This window comes from Silene latifolia, chromosome 9 (genome assembly GCF_048544455.1).
Source record: "Silene latifolia isolate original U9 population chromosome 9, ASM4854445v1, whole genome shotgun sequence".
Classification (NCBI taxonomy): Eukaryota; Viridiplantae; Streptophyta; class Magnoliopsida; order Caryophyllales; family Caryophyllaceae; genus Silene; species Silene latifolia.
The window spans coordinates 40,754,774-40,772,631 of NC_133534.1; positions in this window are offsets into that span (position 1 = coordinate 40,754,774).

Consider the following 17,858-nt stretch of genomic DNA (forward strand, 5'->3'; position numbering starts at 1 on the left):
CGCTCCCCATCTTCAAAGGTTACACCTCCATATTCACATCCATAATGTAGGTTTGTAAAGTGGGGTACAAGTTCGAATATCGGGTGTGTAGATACCTCATTTCTGCACCTCCCGCAAACCACCCGGTGATGATTGGGCCGCATGTTTGGTACACGGAACGATTTGTGACAGTTCGTAAATTTATCGTCAAGTGATTGCTCAAACACTTGTGTCTACCTCTTAATTGTCATGTACGTGCCGATATGGTCGTTTTGACAGTAATTAGAGTACATTTGGAGTCCGGGTCAAAAAACCGTCTTCATTTTCTAAAACCGAGTCAGAATGTTCTAGAATGTTCTGGATATTTCTATTCCAAATTTTGCAATCTTTTAATCTTTGGCAAAGAATTTCCCGTAATATTCACACAAAATATTAAGGAAAACAAGATTAATCCGTTATTCCATAACCAAAACACGGAAATCTTTCTTCCGCAGAAGGAAACCACTTGGGAAAGGACGCAGCAGGTGCTGCGCTTATTCCAAGAGACGCAGTGCCTGCTGCGCCTCTTCCTAAGTCCTTTTCTGCGTATTTTTCGTATCTTTTCATATCTTTTTCGAGATTCACTTCCAAAGTTTCTCCGAAAACCCTAATTTCCTCCATGTGATTAGTATAAATAAAGACCTTCGGTCTCACATATTTCTCACGCGAGTGTCCGCCCTTTTCTTCTCCCTTTGCATTCTAGACCACGTTCTTACTTTTTGGCGTCTATGTGCTTGAACTTTCGACCACGTAAGCTCGGATCTTTCTGAGTACCAGCCTCGTTTTGCATGACCGACCAATTTGACCAACTCGACCATAATCAACTTAATCAATCTGTTTAAATTCCTCTTACGAGGGCACTTTCGTCTACATTCGAGTCGAGCATCACTAAACGTTAACTTAGTTCATCTCGTTTCGTCAAACATGTAAGTCTGAGGGTGTATAATCCCTATTTTATTTATTGTTCTTTATTATTGTAATCATATTGTAAGGTTTATGTCGAAAGTATTCTTAAAACCGATTTCTAAAACTGTGTTTAAAACCCTTTTTACGGATTATCAGAAGATAGACGTCGAGAAAGGACGCAGCAACTGCTGCGCCTCTTCGAAGGGACGCAGCACCTGCTGCGCCTCTTCGTGAGGCTGCCGCAATTCCTGCTTCCTTTCTTCTTCCTTCGTCTTTTGTTAATTTGTTTGTTTTTCTTTTGTTTTCAATCGTTCGTTGTTTCTTTGACATAATAACTTAAGCATAATAATTCTAACATGTAAATAAATCATTAGTAATTAATTCATCTTTTAATTCCCGACTTAAATCCCAAGTAATTCATATTTGCGGGTTTTTGTCATTAAAATCAGATTCGGGTTTTAGAGGTTCGATTCATCAATATTGAGTCTCTGGAATTCGTTATTGATATATTTTCACCTTTTGTTCATCGTTCCCATCATTAGTTCGTCATTAATAACTTGTTTAACCTATTTAATTTGTTTAGTTTATTATTTCATTAATTAACCTTTTTAATGTTGTATATAATTCATCCTAATTAGTTTTCATCCATGTTTGTTGTTTTTATGACCCTTAATCACATGTAAATAACCTGATAATCACTTTCATCCGAGTCAAATATTATTAATCAATCATTAAATTCACCAACGAATATTAACAATTTGCAATTCCGGCTTCACAGCCAGAACTGAGCCAAGGAACGGACGCAGCAACTGCTGCGCCTCTTCCAAGGGACGCAGCTCTACTGCGCCTGTTCCTGGTTGATTTCTGTCCCTGAACTCCCGTTTTGCCTTGACCTAGTTTATTAGTTTACGTATTAATTTACTACTAATCGTATTATCACCCTAATTCCTGTTCGTTAATTTATTTGTTTATTCTTTCTCAAATTATCCGTTTTAAAAGTATTTTCGACATAAATCATTAATCCGATGTAATTATTGTAATTTTTCTTTATTGTAATTTTTATTATTGTATTCCTTTTATTATTGCTCGTATGTTTTCACATGTAATCGATTTAAATCTCTACTTTGACCCACTTGTATGATAAACTACGTGATAACCGACTTAGTATTAATTGTCACATGCTAGGATAAATCTAATGGATGTTACATGGCATGCATCTAATCGACAACATATCAAGTATAGACGATTTTTCCTAATCATTAGTAGAGGCCGCTATCGAGGCGGGCGGGATTAGGCGTTCGATCAAAAGAGCTTCCTAATACGTACCCTCACCCCTTACTCCAGATCTCTGTGAACATCCGTGTTCATTGGCATCCACGAGAGTCATTCTAGATATAGAATGCTAAGGGTAACGAGTTCTTGGTGTCTATGTCACTACTTTGTGTCTTGACATGACACGAGGTATTCGAACGGTTTCCAATTTTCCACAATAAATTGGTGGCGACTCCACAAATGCAAACGCTTGTTTCCCAAGCGCCCCCGTGGGCCCGCGTCCACAGTTTGGCGACTCCGCTGGGGAATAATACACTTACGTGTAGCCAAAAGGGTGAAACTTGAACAAGGTTAGGGAATAGTTTGTACAAGACAATTATCGGTTTTCATAACTCGGTCTTTCTTGATCGTTTATTCGGCCTTCCTAGGCCCAACCCAACCCATTTGACCAATCGTCCCGTCTAAACGGTCCTAATTCTTATTTGGGCCTAAGGATGGATAGCGATTGACGTCATCCATACCATGGTACTTACTCTTGTTTGTATCAAGGACTTTCACTACTTGAGGAAATGGACTAGGAATCAGCCTTACTCTTATTTGGTACGAACCTCTCCACAGACTTCGGGTTTGATCGTTCGGTATGGCAACCCACCCTTCAAACCAAAACCCTTTTAAATGCACTCAGCATCCCGTTATAATGCTTGTATAATGTTTGTACCATACGTGATCACCATTTCTAAAACAAACCATGACGATTTTTTTGTAAAACCAAAATCCTTCTTCAAAAAGTAAAAATTTCGAAACTTGGGCCTAATATTAGCGCAAAATCAGCCGAAACTCTGTCCAATTGTCGAGTCAAAATTCGGGCCTTAAAACCCATTTCAAAACCTCACTTCGAGTCCACTCCTACAACTACACTAAAGTTGGCTAGGACCAACATTTTTCAAACTTTGTCATTTTCCTCAAAACTCACTTGACACAAGTGGCACACTCCCACTTCACAAGTCAAAACATTTATTTTCGAGTAAGTGTGCTAGAATGGTCGATCGTGTTTTGATTCGTCGTCGATCTCTTATTCAGTTTCCAAGATGCCTGAAACAAGCGACATGAACTTCAACCAACTCTAGAATTGTAATGATCAAATCCTAGCCGCGCTAGCTCGTCTCCAAGTTACTCAAGACCAAGTGTATGATTGCCTTGACACCATTGAGGGCCGAATATATGCGGTGGAAACGAGGATGCCTCCTCGAGAAAGTGAAGTGTTTGATGAATTTGTGAACAATTTCGGGGACGAAAACCCTCCCATAGGTATGACTGCAGCTGAGAAACGACTCCAATACTTAGAGGACCAATTGATGTATCTCAAAGGGGATGACATTTATAGGGAGAACAATCGCAAATATGAGCTTGTAAGTTCCAAGTTGCCAACCAACTTCAACATGACGGATATCCCTAAATTCAAGGGGCATGAAAACCCTTTGAACCATATCCGTGCTTTCAAGGATTACATGTCTATCAAAGGCATTAAACCCGAGATGTTCTTAAGGATCTTTCCTTCATCTCTTGACACCATCCCAAAACAATGGTTTTATTCGCTAGAGCACAAGAAAATCGCTACCTGGGATGATGCCGCAATCGAGTTTGCTAAACAATATGCGGATAATGCTGAAATCCAAGTCAACATGCGCACTTTAGAGGTTCTTACCCAAAATGACAAAGAAGGTTTCACCGACTTCCTAAGTCGGTGGAGGAAGACTGGTACTCAACTTGTTGAACGTCCGGATGAAGCCACCCTTGTGGAGAAATTCGTGGACAACCTAAAGCTCATCTATGCAAATTATTTGAGGTATCAAAACATCAAGACCTTCAAAGATTTAACCGTACTAGGGACGAGGATCGAAGATGACATCCTTAAAGGGCTCTTGTCCAAAACGATAGGTCGTGGATATCAAGGCTCAACAAGTCGTTCTTACGGCTATACTAGCAAAACTGATGAAGTTAATCTTCTCGAGCCATCTAAGAAGAGTACCCCTCCAAGGAAATTCACAAATCTAGGGGACACATATTCCAACGCTCTGAAAAGGTTGATGAAGCTGGGTAAACTTCAACCCATAGGCCCTACACCCGAACCAGAAAAGAAATCCAAGTTCTGGGATGAGAATTCATATTGCGAATACCATAGAGGTAAGGGACATGATACAAAAAAATGCTACAAACTGAAAAATGTACTTCAAGATATGATTGAAGACGGTTGTCTACCAATACCACCTGGAGGTAAGCCTAACAACACTGAGAATCCTCTTGGAATTCTAGTGATTACAAGTGAAGAATCTACCATAGATTGTTCACACCTCATTTCTGCAGTTGAAGATGAAATTCATGCAATAGAAAATGAAGGGAACTACTCTACCATTTCTCCAACAATCACTGATTTCGTTGCATGGGCAAAAAGTGTGGATAGGCAAGTCATGGAACTAGAGAGTGCAGTGGCAACCCTACGTGATCCCAACGCAACACCTAAAGAACGTGCATCACTAGTCTTCTCTCAAAACACTACAATGCAAGAAGTAGTAGCCTTGGTTGATGAACTAGTCGACCAAATTATCCAATTAGAGGCTGAAATCATGAGAATGAGGGAACTTGCTACTGTCAATGGAATATGGGCCGATGATGATGAAGACGAGTATCTCACTGAACACTACTTAGTCAAAGCCAGTGAGAAAATAGTCCAAAATTGTGAAGATCAAGATGTAGACCACCTCACTCGCTCGGGACGCCCATACCAAAACACTTCTCAAAATGGTCCCATAGCGAACGGTCCAACCAATGTGGTCATACCAAATGATAATGAAGAAGGCTCTACCGACCATTTGCTAAAGCAACTACAGAAGACAAAGGCTGATCGTTCAGTCAGGCAACTAGTGGCAAGCTCATTCCCACATCGCCAAGCTTTACTGCAAGCCTAAGCCAAACTAAATGTGGCACATAACTCCACACCCGACGACGTGGTCCACTTGGTCTTCCAAGAATCACCAAAGCTAAGTAATCCTATTACTTTCTCGGATGAAGATTTGCCACCCTTTGGTACTAGTCATAACTTGGCTCTTTATATCACTGTCATTTTCTTAAAGAAGAATGTGCCAATGACTTTGGTAGATGATGGCTCCGCAGTCAACGTCATACCCTTGAAAACGGCATACAAATTGGGCATGAAATAGTCGGATTGGACCCCTACCAACCAAGGTGTTCGCGCATATGACGGTACACGGCGAAAGGTAGTAGGACTCGTTAACCTAACCATAGCCACAGGGCCGATTGAGCGAAAGGTCAACTTCCAAATAGTGGACATTGAGGCATCCTTTAACATACTTCTGGGAAGACCTTGGATTCACGCTTCCAAAGCGGTAACATCCACACTCCACCAGAAAAATCAAAATCCCACTAAATGGTAAAGTGGTGACGATCACTTCGTCACCCATCAAGGCAATAATCGAAAATAATTCAAGTAATCAAGTCCTTACGGATCCAGTACATGGACTTGGGGGCTTCCATATCATAAATGTCATAGAAAGCGAGTTGGCACCCTTATACTTCAATCCCTACTCTAACTTAGTGGTCAACCACATACTCAAAACCCAGGGATACTTCCCGGGAATGCCTTTGAATCCTATCCGAAGAAACACCTTTGCACCCTACAAAGAGGGTAACTCACAAAGAATTCCCCTTGGACTAGGGTACAAACCCACTAAAGAGGAAGTTCTCGAAATGCTCGCTCAAGTTCAAAATCGTAAGAACGTGGGAATCCAAATGCGACCCTACCTCCCTACCTTAAATGGATACTTCGTTAGGGAAGGAAGTCCAGATATCTTTCACGGGTTTCCTGAGCCTTGGCACTATTGATACTGTCGTTTCGTACCAAAAATAAATACCTAAGTTACTGCTAACAGAAGTCAGCGGCAAGTAGGGTCGATCTCCACAGGGAGGCTAAGTTGCTATCTATCTGTTTAACTCGGTCTGTCAGGGTGTCACAGAAATGGGGGTTTTGAATCGTGTTAACGAAACTAGAGATTAAAGCGAGAGAAATGAATAAGAGAAATTAACAATAAGAGGAAGGAAGTATGCTAGGAGTCGGTCCACCGTGGCAGCTATCAGATCTTATACTATCAGGAATACTAAGACGATTAGACTATTGATAAGAAGAGCTATGGTCGTCACCTTTCGGTCCTTAAACCGCCCTAGAGTGTAAACAGCTTAACTTTCGCCCTCACTGCAATACCCTATTGTAATTAAGCAAGCCTTCCCTTCCAATCTTTCGATCTAGGTCGGGGTTAACTAAATTTATGGTCTCCTGCATGCATTCATTCGACCGGATAACAGTTAAATTGCCTAATACAATTCTTATCGCATGGCTAATCTATTTAATACAATTAAAGCATCGCTACCACGGCTTCCCTAATCCTAACATACTAAGGGAATTAGCTATGCATAATTAAGGGAGAACAAGAAATAAAGAAAGAACAAATAATAAACATTAAATTAAATTAAAGAGAGAAAGGGGAAGAAAGGATTACTGAAATAAATGATCCGGAAATGAAAGAACAAAAGTAACAGTAGAAAGTGTAGCAGTGTATTCGAACCAGAGAGAAAGGGAGAGTATCGAGTGTGTGTAAATGACTCCTAAAGCTTCCTATTTATAAGAAAATAGGAATTCCTAAACCTAATGACGGAATTAGAGCTTAAAAGCCCAACCCGTCAGCATAGCCACTCGATCGACTAACTAAATCACTCGATCGAGTGAACTTGACTCAAAAACAGCTCGATCGACCTAGAATAGTGCTCGATCGAGTAAGGCTATAAAGGAACTGGTCGATCGACTAAGCAAACAACTCGATCGACTGATTATTGCACCTAGAACCACTCGATCGAGTGATTAACTACTCGATCAAGTGGATATTGACTTCAGCAGCTTAGAATTCTCGTTAGTTTGACTTTGACTTGTCCTTTTAGCTCCCGAAACACCTTCACGCATCCCAAGACAGCAATATTTCCCGCTCCAAATCCACTCTTCTTCCAAATGCATGCTAAACGGACGGTAAATGACTTGATTTCGCTACTTTATGGGTTCATTCCTACAAATAAGACAAAATAAACCAAAGTATCATATTCGGGGCATTTCGTAGCAATAAACTACGATGAAAGCGTAGAAATACGTGCATAAAATAGGCTAAAAAGACTATATAAAATGCACGTATCAAATCTCCCCAAACCAAACCTTTACTCGTCCCCGAGTAAACTAAAATGCAACTAAAGGAACGGGAAAAGATAACTCAGAGCTAGCTACAAATGCCCACTTAAGCCAATTTAATGCAAGCAAACTAACACTTATAGCAGATAGTCAAATGCAAACGAGTTATAGGATGTTTATAAATAAAGCTGAACCGTCGACCTTGCAAGACCTTTAATAATGGACTCTCACGGATTACTCTTTCTCTCATGAAGCAAAGGGTAAGCATATAGATGTATAAGAAAGAGAGAAAAATAGTCGCTCACCTAAACTACGACCCACATAAACATGCATGCAACTAATATGATAGACAATTCTAGCTACCGTACACACATTCCAACCAAACGAGGCCCGTCACAGCCGAGGGCTTACAAAAATATGGTAAAGTGAGGCAATGGGTAAGAAAAGGCAAAACAATTATGGGAATGTGGAGGTATAGGCGGCCAAGCTAGTACCTAAACAAAACCATATATCAACATCCGATTCTTAAGCAATTATGGGCTTAAGCACATGCCCTTCATTTGGCATAAAATCTCACCAAACCAAACTAGAAACACTCCTCATATGATATAGAATAGAACATAAGAGTGAAACCGTCACATCAAACATCAATCTTTTTTTTCGAATTTTTCTTTTTTTTTTCTTCTTTTTTTTTGAATTCCTTTTTTTTGAATTCCTTTTTCATTTCTTTTTCACGTCATTTTTTCATCATCCTCCTCTCCTTCATAAATTACCAACTCCAAGTCAACAGAATATGCGCCAAAATTTGATGCAATAGACAATATACCGCAAAACAATCTAAACTAGCTTGACATGGCAGGCTAAATTTGGATGTAGCTGAGGGTCAACTGGCAAATTTGGCTAATGTGGAGTTAAATGGGTAAAAATGAAAGAAAGGGAAATTGTAAGCACCTCCCTGCATGTGACACCAACCACTAACCCGAATGTATGAAGGCAAAAAGCAATTGAATTTCATATACGTGCAAATTGATGATACATGTTATGCAAGGAGTAACTACTCACAATCCTACATGAAACTTGGTCATAAATAACACCAGTTTAAAAGGCTCTAAATCTTAGAATTTATAAGTAGGTTGCCAAAATTTCAGGTCAAGTCTATTCGTTCAGCGAAATTAAACATTAACTCGTAGATTATGCGATAAGACAATGCTAAAAGATAACAGTTCAATGCAAGGCTTAAGCAAAAGACAATTGCAGAGCAATATCATCATTGAAATCTACCGTTCCGACTCAACCTATATGCTAAATTAAACGTGAAATTTTTTGAATTTTCAACAATTTTCTGATTTTTATTGAATTTTTGAATTTTTATGAAATAAATAACAATGCAAACAGAAAATTAAATGTGATAATTGAAATGCAATGAAAACAAGATGCAGACACAGATATGGATGCATAACCTCCCCAAACCAAACCGTACAATGCCCCCATTGTACCAAAACATGGAAAGGAAATGCAAACTAAAAGAAGAAGAGAGAGTAAATGCGGAAAAACTCACAAAATGCGCGAATAAGGGGACCTCCCCAAACCGACCATGAAATGGGAGGTTGCTAAAGGCCCGGAAAACCGTCTCAGGAAGCTAATCCAAGTCAATAACACTCGATAGCAAGGGATAGTGGCTGATCGAGTAACATGGGCGCTCAAAAACTGCTCGATCGACTGGAATAGGGGTCGATCGAGTGGATTTCTTCCTGCAGGCACTCGATCGAAAGGAATAGTAGCTCGATCGAGAGGATTTCTCAGAAAAAGTACTCGATCGAGTGGAAAAACCACTCGATCGAGCGATCCTCAGCGTGTACCTGCAAAACACAATGAAAAACAGCCCGCAACTAACCAAAACAAGCATACTGAGATAGTCTATGGTATAATAACCATTTATTACAACTGAAATTGAATGAAAAACAAAATAAAATCGCCGGGTTGCCTCCCGGGTAGCGCTAGCTTCAGTCAGGTCCCAGCTCGACCTTCTTTTTCTTTGAGGCTCTATAATTAATCATAATCAAAAAGCATTTCAAAGCGCGCAAAGAACTTTGTCAAATAGCTGCGCATGTGCTACACAACAGCATAAGTAGCACCAAAGTGGAATACAGAAATAGGAAATAAAAATGTTTAACTTTTTAAGCCGAACAAATTTCCTATGGGCGCTCCTAAATTTATCCACAAAATATAGGAGCGCGAGAGCAATTGTCAATATATGGGGGTCCCGATTCAGATTAGCAAACTTGAAATGATAAGGACGGTAAAAATTCGTTAAATTATGCGTCCACATATGAGAAGGTGTAGCGTTAAAAGAAGGGGCACAAATTAAACGAGGCAATATACTTTTAAAACAAACAATAATGAAATTATCGCTTACTACCTCGGGTTGGTCGCTCTCAACGACGGAATCACTGACAAAGGAATGCATTACCTCATCCGTGCTAGGAGCAATTACCGTCTCAGCTGCTTCTTTATCAACCTCCTCAGTGGAATCCATCCCGTAAATCGCAGCTTCACCGTAACCTTCATCATCGTCAAACTCGTCGTCCAATATGAACCCAAGTGACGAATTAAAGCTCCCAATGGCCAAATCAGTCGATCGAGTAGAACAGTCACTCGATCGACCACTTTCCTCCCGCATCTCACTCGATCGAGTAATAAAATCACTCGATCGAGCACCTTCCTCATGCATGTCACTCGATCGAGAAGAGATATTACTCGATCGAGGACTTTCTTCCTGTACAGCGCTGATTTCCTTGCATACATTCTGGAAATACGATAGAAAGTCGTCATCCGAAATATAGAAATCATTTTCAGCATTGGGCAACGCGGGTTCTTCATGGGAAAAACCGCTCTTGGTCAAGCACACCTCTTTTGGTTGCCGAGCAACCAACCCAGCTGTTAACCGAGCAATTTCAGACTGCAACTCAGCAATTTCAGTGACTTGAGCACCCATATGTCTACCAAATTCCAGAACTAAGGATCTCAGCTCCGCGATTTCTTTTTTCGGTATATCACGAGGATCTTGTTGTGGTGGCCATTGATGGGGTGGATGTGGCGGCACAACTACGGCTGCATTGTGCTCAGCAGGACCACATCCCCAAGACTTCTTCCTTTCCCAACTAGCAGGTGGCTCAGCTTGGGCTTCAAACTGAGCAATTAGTCGGGAGACAGATGTCATCTTGGCAAGAGGGATCGAAGGTACTCAAGCCTTCCCTTCGATAATCTCTCCTCGAGCTTTGTCTAATAAAACCGTAGGCCTATCAAAACAAAGACTAAAGAAAAAGATAAGAACAGCCTCAAGGTACTTAGTTTTCCCTTGAGGCGAAAGGACAAACAAAATAAAACAGATAAAAAGCGTCGCCTCCCCGGCAACGGCGCCAAAATTTGATACTGTCGTTTCGTACCAAAAATAAATACCTAAGTTACGCTAATGAAGTCGCGGCAAGTAGGGTCGATCTCCACGGGAGGCTAAGTTGCTATCTATCCGTTTAACTCGGTCCTGTCGGTGGTGTCACGAAATGGGGGTTTTGAATTGTGTTAACGAAACTAGAGATTAAAGCGAGAGAAATGAATAAGAGAAATTAACAATAAGAGGAAGGAAGTATGCTAGGAGTCGGTCCACCGTGGCAGCTATCAGATCTTATACTATCAGGAATACTAAGACGATTATACTATTGATAAGAAGAGCTATGGTCGTCACCTTTCGGTCCTTAAACCGCCCTAGAGTGTAAACAGCTTAACTTTCGCCTTCACTGCAATACCCTATTGTAATTAAGCAAGCCTTCCCTTCCAATCTTTCGATCTAGGTCGGGGTTAACTAAATTTATGGTCTCCTGCATGCATTCATTCGACCGGATAACAGTTAAATTGCCTAATACAATTCTTATCGCAGGGCTAATCTATTTAATACAATTAAAGCATCGCTACCACGGCTTCCCTAATCCTAACATACTAAGGGAATTAGCTATGCATAATTAAGGGAGAACAAGAAATAAAGAAAGAACAAATAATAAACATTAAATTAAATTAAAGAGAGAAAGGGGAAGAAAGGATTACTGAAATAAATGATCCGAAAATGAAAGAACAAAAGTAACAGTAGAAAGAGTAGCAGTGTATTCGAACCAGAGAGAAAGGGAGAGTATCGAGTGTGTGTAAATGACTCCTAAAGCTTCCTATTTATAAGAAAATAGAAATTCCTAAACCTAATGACGGAATTAGAGCTTAAAAGCCCAACCCGTCAGCATAGCCACTCGATCGACTAACTAAATCACTCGATCGAGTGAACTTGACTCAAAAACAGCTCGATCGACCTAGAATAGTGCTCGATCGAGTAAGGCTATAAAGGAACTGGTCGATCGACTAAGCAAACAACTCGATCGACTGATTATTGCACCTAGAACCACTCGATCGAGTGATTAACTACTCGATCAAGTGGATATTGACTTCAGCAGCTTAGAATTCTCGTTAGTTTGACTTTGACTTGTCCTTTTAGCTCCCGAAACACCTTCACGCATCCCAAGACAGCAATATTTCCCGCTCCAAATCCACTCTTCTTCCAAATGCATGCTAAACGGACGGTAAATGACTTGATTTCGCTACTTTTTGGGTTCATTCCTACAAATAAGACAAAATAAACCAAAGTAGCATATTCGGGGCATTTCGTAGCAATAAACTACGATGAAAGCATAGAAATACGTGCATAAAATAGGCTAAAAAGACTATATAAAATGCACGTATCAACTATCTCGAAAGGAAGCTAGCCGGAATCGAGATCTTTCACGATTGCTACTTTATCCCTCCAGAAACGGTTCCTACCGTCAAGACTCGTCAAGCACCTTGCCTAGACGAGCAAGCCGTGAGTCTACTATTTGGAGAAGATCGATTTGTTAGAGCCGCGCAGGATGAGATCATTACCATGATACTTCAAGACGATCACAGAAACCAACACCAATCAGCAGAAAGGATGGAGAAAATCGATCAAGTGGACAAACAATCAAGGAAGACTCTTCAAGCTCACCACTGGAGAAGGAGAGATGTTCAAAGGAGAACCAGAAGACGATGAATTCGAGTCAGAGTCGGAGTCAGAGTCGGAGTCTAGAGAAGTTCCTAGAGAGTCTCCTCCTGTCGTCATTCCCACTCCCCTCGTTTCTCCTAGCTTAGTGTCAAATAGCAACAGTAGTTCGGGAAATCTTAATATGAATAAATCAGGTTCTGCTTACTCTTCGTGTTATCTTGAATGCAATTCTGCTTACGTTGATAATGCGACTGACCCATACCCAGACTCAATCGAAATACCTCCCTACATAGCCAAAGAAATATTACAAGAGGGGGAAGGGGGACTAGTGATAGAAAATACTGAACCCATCAATGTGGGAACTGAACTAGAACCCCAAGAACTTAGGATAGGGACAACCTTGAGCCCCACCGAAAGGGCCAATTTCATAGACCTCCTGCACGAGTTCAAAGACGTTTTTGCTTGGTCCTATAAAGATATGCTAGGGATCGATAGGGACATCGTAGAGGATAGAATCCCAATCAAACCGGGTTTCAAACCCGTGAAACAGAAGCTTCGTCGAATGAGGACAGAATGGGCTCTCAAGATCAAAGAAGAAGTCGATAAACAATTCAAAGCCGGGTTCATCAAAGTTTCCGAGTACTCAGACTGGGTAGCTAACATAGTACCCGTACCCAAAAAGGATGGGAGAATCCGTGTTTGTGTTTATTTTAGAGACTTAAACAAAGCGAGTCCTAAGGACGACTTTCCTCTACCACATATCGACATATTAGTGGATAATACAACGGATCACGCGTTGCTATACTTCATGGACGGATACGCAGGATATAACCAAATCAAAATGGCTATAAAAGACATGCATAAGACCGCCTTCGTCACTCAATGGGGAACCTATTGCTACACGGTTATGCCATTTGGGTTAATCAACGCCGGAGCTACATACCAACGCACCGCAACTACGCTCTTACATGACATGATGCATAAAGAAGTTGAGGTATACGTAGATGACATAATTGTCAAGTCCAAATAAAGAGAGGGACACATTGCGAACCTTCGCAAATTCTTCTTAAGACTACGGAAGTACAACATGAGGCTCAACCCTCAGAAATGCGCATTCGGAGTGACATCTGGCAAACTCCTGGGATACGTCGTTAGCCAACGAGGTATAAAAATAGACCCTTCCAAGATCAAAGCTCTAATCGAAATGCCGCAACCTCAAACAGAGAAAGAAGTTAGAGGATTCCTAGGCAAGGTGCAATACATAAGTCGATTCATATCAAAACTCACCATGATCTGCGAACCTATATTCAAGAAGTTAAAGAAAACAGATCACACCATGTGGGATGATGACTGCCAGAAGGCTTTCGAACGAATCAAGGAAATACTAGCCAAACCACTAGTGCTCATGCCTCCCCAACGAGATCAACTTCTTGGTTTATATCTCACGGTAACTGAAACGGCCATGGGCGCCATGCTAGCTCAAACTGTAGGAAAAGAAGAAAGAGCCATCTACTACCTTAGTAAGAAGTTCTTGGAGTACGAGTGCAAATACACACCACACGAGAAGACATGCCTCGCTCTTGTGTGGGCAACGAAGAAGCTACGCCATTACATGCTTAGCTACTCCGTCAAAAAATTCTCCAAAATGGATCCTGTCAAATACCTCTTCGAGAAACCCGTTCTCAATGGACGTTTAGCAAGATGGACTTTGATGCTCTCAGAGTTCGATCTCAAGTATGTACCTCTGAAAGTTATAAAGGGGCGCGCCGTTGCCGAATTCTTCGCAGAAAATCCCATCAATGATACACAAACGATAGACACCTAGTCGTTTCCGGATGAGGATATACTCCAAACGGATGTAGACTCCTGGGACCTCTATTTTGATGGGGCATCGAATTTAAGAGGATTTGGAATAGCAGTGTTGCCCATTTCTCCTGAAGGCGAGCATACACCAATCTCTGTCAAACTCGACTTCGAGGTGACAAATAACGCTGCAGAATACAAAGCCTGTCTCATTGGATTGCAAGTTGCAGTAAGTTTAGGCATCAAGAATCTTAGAGTACATGGGGATTCATCTTTGATCATCAATCAAATAACGGGATCATGGAAAATCCGAAGCGAAAGCTTGGCACCTTATCAAGCCAGAATAGACCAAGTTGCCCAATTCTTCGATCAAGTGACCTACTTACATCTACCTCGAGAAGAAAATCAATTTGCAGATGCTCTTGCAGAACTTGCATCTTTGATTAATATGCCGGATAGCATGGTAGAAATGCCTTTATGCATCAAACGACGATCAGAGCCAGCTTATGTGCACCAAATCACCGATGAAGAGGAAATTGCGGAGGAACCTTGGTTCCAAGCAATCCTAAACTTCAAGCTCAATGGCACCTATCCACCAGAAATGGACAAAAGGGGACAACGCGCTATCCGCTTGCTAGCTTCCCAATACGTTCTCATGCAAGGAGAGCTATACAAAAGAACACCTCTTGGTGTAATTCTACGTTGTCTTGATCATTCACAGGCACGGAAAGTGATGGAAGAAGTCCATGATGGAGAATGTGGCCCTCACATGAGTGGACCCATGATGGCAAAGAAAATCACACGTTTAGGGTATTATTGGACCACGATGGAATCTGATTGCATCAAATATGTAAGACATTGCCATAATTGCCAAATCTTCGGGAATGTGCAACATGTCCCTCCTTCATTGCTTTACACCATGACATCTCCCTGGCCATTATCTGCTTGGGGAATTGACATCGTCGGCAAGATCAGTCCAGCCGAAACAGGAGGTCACTGTTTCATCCTAGTAGCAATCGATTATTTCACCAAGTGGGTAGAAGCGGCTTCCTACACCAGTCTTACAGCCAAGAACGTGGCAAAGTTCATACAAACCAACATAATCTGTCGATATGGTTGCCCACATGAGATCATCAGTGACAATTGATCACATTTCCAAGCTGAGACTGAACAATTGCTAGTCAAGTACAAAATTAAGCATCACCACTCCTCGCCATATAGACCACAAACCAATGGCGCGGTAGAGGCAGCAAACAAAAACGTTGTCATGATTCTCAAGAAAATGATTGACAATTATAGAGACTGGCCAAGCAAGATATCCTTTGCTTTATGGGGATACCGTACATCCGTTAGGACGCCCACTGGGGCCACTCCTTTATATTTGACCTACGACATGGAAGCCGTACAACCAGTCGAAATCCCACTGGAGCCACTCCCTCTTCCACTCGAAAGTCAAATCCCAGAAGCCGAGTGGAAGAGGAATAGATATGAAGAACTCATCCTCCTGGATGAACGAAGGTTACGTGCATTACACAATGTGCAAACATATCAGGCACGTATCAAACGAGCCTTCAACAAAAGGGTTAAGCAAAGGAACATTAAGGAGGGAGACTTGGTCCTCAAATCAATTAGAGCTCTCTTACCTGTCGATCCACGAGGAAAATTCAAACCCAATTGGGCCGGACCATTCCTAGTCAAGTCCATACTTCCAGAGGGTGCGGTTAGGATCACAGACCTAGATGAGAACGAATTTGCCAACCCAACAAACCTTAACCAACTGAAACGTTACTATGCCTAGAATAGGAGCAAAAAACGCACCTCGCATAACCTCACGTGTCGCTCTTGTGGCACGAACTAAACGGCCCCTGGCCAAGCTGGATTAAGCTAATGTCATCTTGCTCTTGCACTTTGACAATTTGTCATTCTCATATCATCAAATAAACTAAATTGCATTTTAGGAGTAAGTAAAGCTCATGCTTATTTTCTAAGTTCGCCACAAGCTCTTGCTTAGAACCATTATTCTTTTACATTTACTTGAACTACGCGCAAGGGTTTGATTTCATTTTTAAAAAACAAAATGAATACGTAGGCAATCCTTCACGGGATACAACCTATTTAATTATTTTAAATGTAAATAGAAGGTCATTTGCGAATGCATTTGAAATTCGACAAGAATAATCATAGAAAATCATAACGGTTTCGTAACCACTTAACCTTTTTATTTCATTTCATTTCTAATAATAGTACGTTACATAATAAAATCATGCTAAAAATAAATAGGTTAGGATTCTAAAAACCCCACCTCCTTATTACAATAATAATAATAAATAATAATAAAGACTCAGGCTATTCTTCCATTTTCCCTTTGCCTTTGTCATTTCTATCATACTTCTTGTCCCGACCTCGAGCCGGACGCTCTTGCGCCACTTCCGACCTAATCACCAATGGTCTCTCTCGTGGCCTTGCTTTGCCATTCTTGTCGACCACCATCTCGACGGCAGGAGAAGTCTTCGGTTTCTTCGAAGGATGAACAACTCGAAACCCGGCTTCCTCCTCTCCCTCAGTCAGATGCTTCTCCTTCTCCTTTTCCACCTCACGAACCTTGTAGTCAACAGGCTCGCACTTCCTTAATCTCTCACGCTCCTCCGGAGTAGCAGCTTTCCTCCACCGCAGATAGGAATCTGACACCCATAGAGCACTGACAGAAGAATTCAAGAACCAAATATTTCTTTGAGCCCATTTGATGGCCCATTCTCTTCGACTCTCAGTAGTAAGCACCACGGCAGTCTGCGGGACAGTGTCAAGCTTCGGGATCATCTGCTTCAATCCAACCTGCCTCATCAACCTCTCCGGGAAGATGCATATCATAAACTCCAAGCCGGGAATGCGAACAGATCGGGTTGGATCCAAAGAAGATACTCCAGTGACAGATTCGATCCATCTAATTAAGGGGCCATCTTCACTCTTCAATTTGTTTTCCCAGTAATTGCAAACTCGAGTGAAGTCCACCATGTAGAGCCTAGTCCTCATTGCAATTGAGCGAGCATGATAAGCAGGAACATTAACTGGGGGCTCGATCAATCGAAGACGCTCCATAAGCCAGACCTAACAAAAGCGGGTATTAAAAAAAAACGGAAAAGAAAAAAAAAGTTCTTTTACCTGCAATATAATGGGACTTCCCAAATAAGGAAGGTCGCGATTGGCTTTCCTGTTATCTAAACCCAACAGGATCTTTCCTAAACACAAACAAGCTGGGCTCATGCGCAGCTCCATTTGCTCAATCACGCTCAAGTAACGAGGGTCGCCTCTCAAATCCTCATCAACATGCCCTTGAAGGACATATACATGCAATAGGCAAAACCCGAATGCCCTTCGCCTCGCAACATAAGAGACAGTGGGATCAGCCCTATTGATGAATCGATCGATGAAATCCAACATTCGCACTCCTTTAGAAGTCACAAGACGGTCCACATCAGCTCTTGCCAACCCAAGCAAGTCTCTAAACTTGTTCTTGTACCCTTGAGAAGTGGAGGGAATAACAGGCAAATGTTCCGGGTC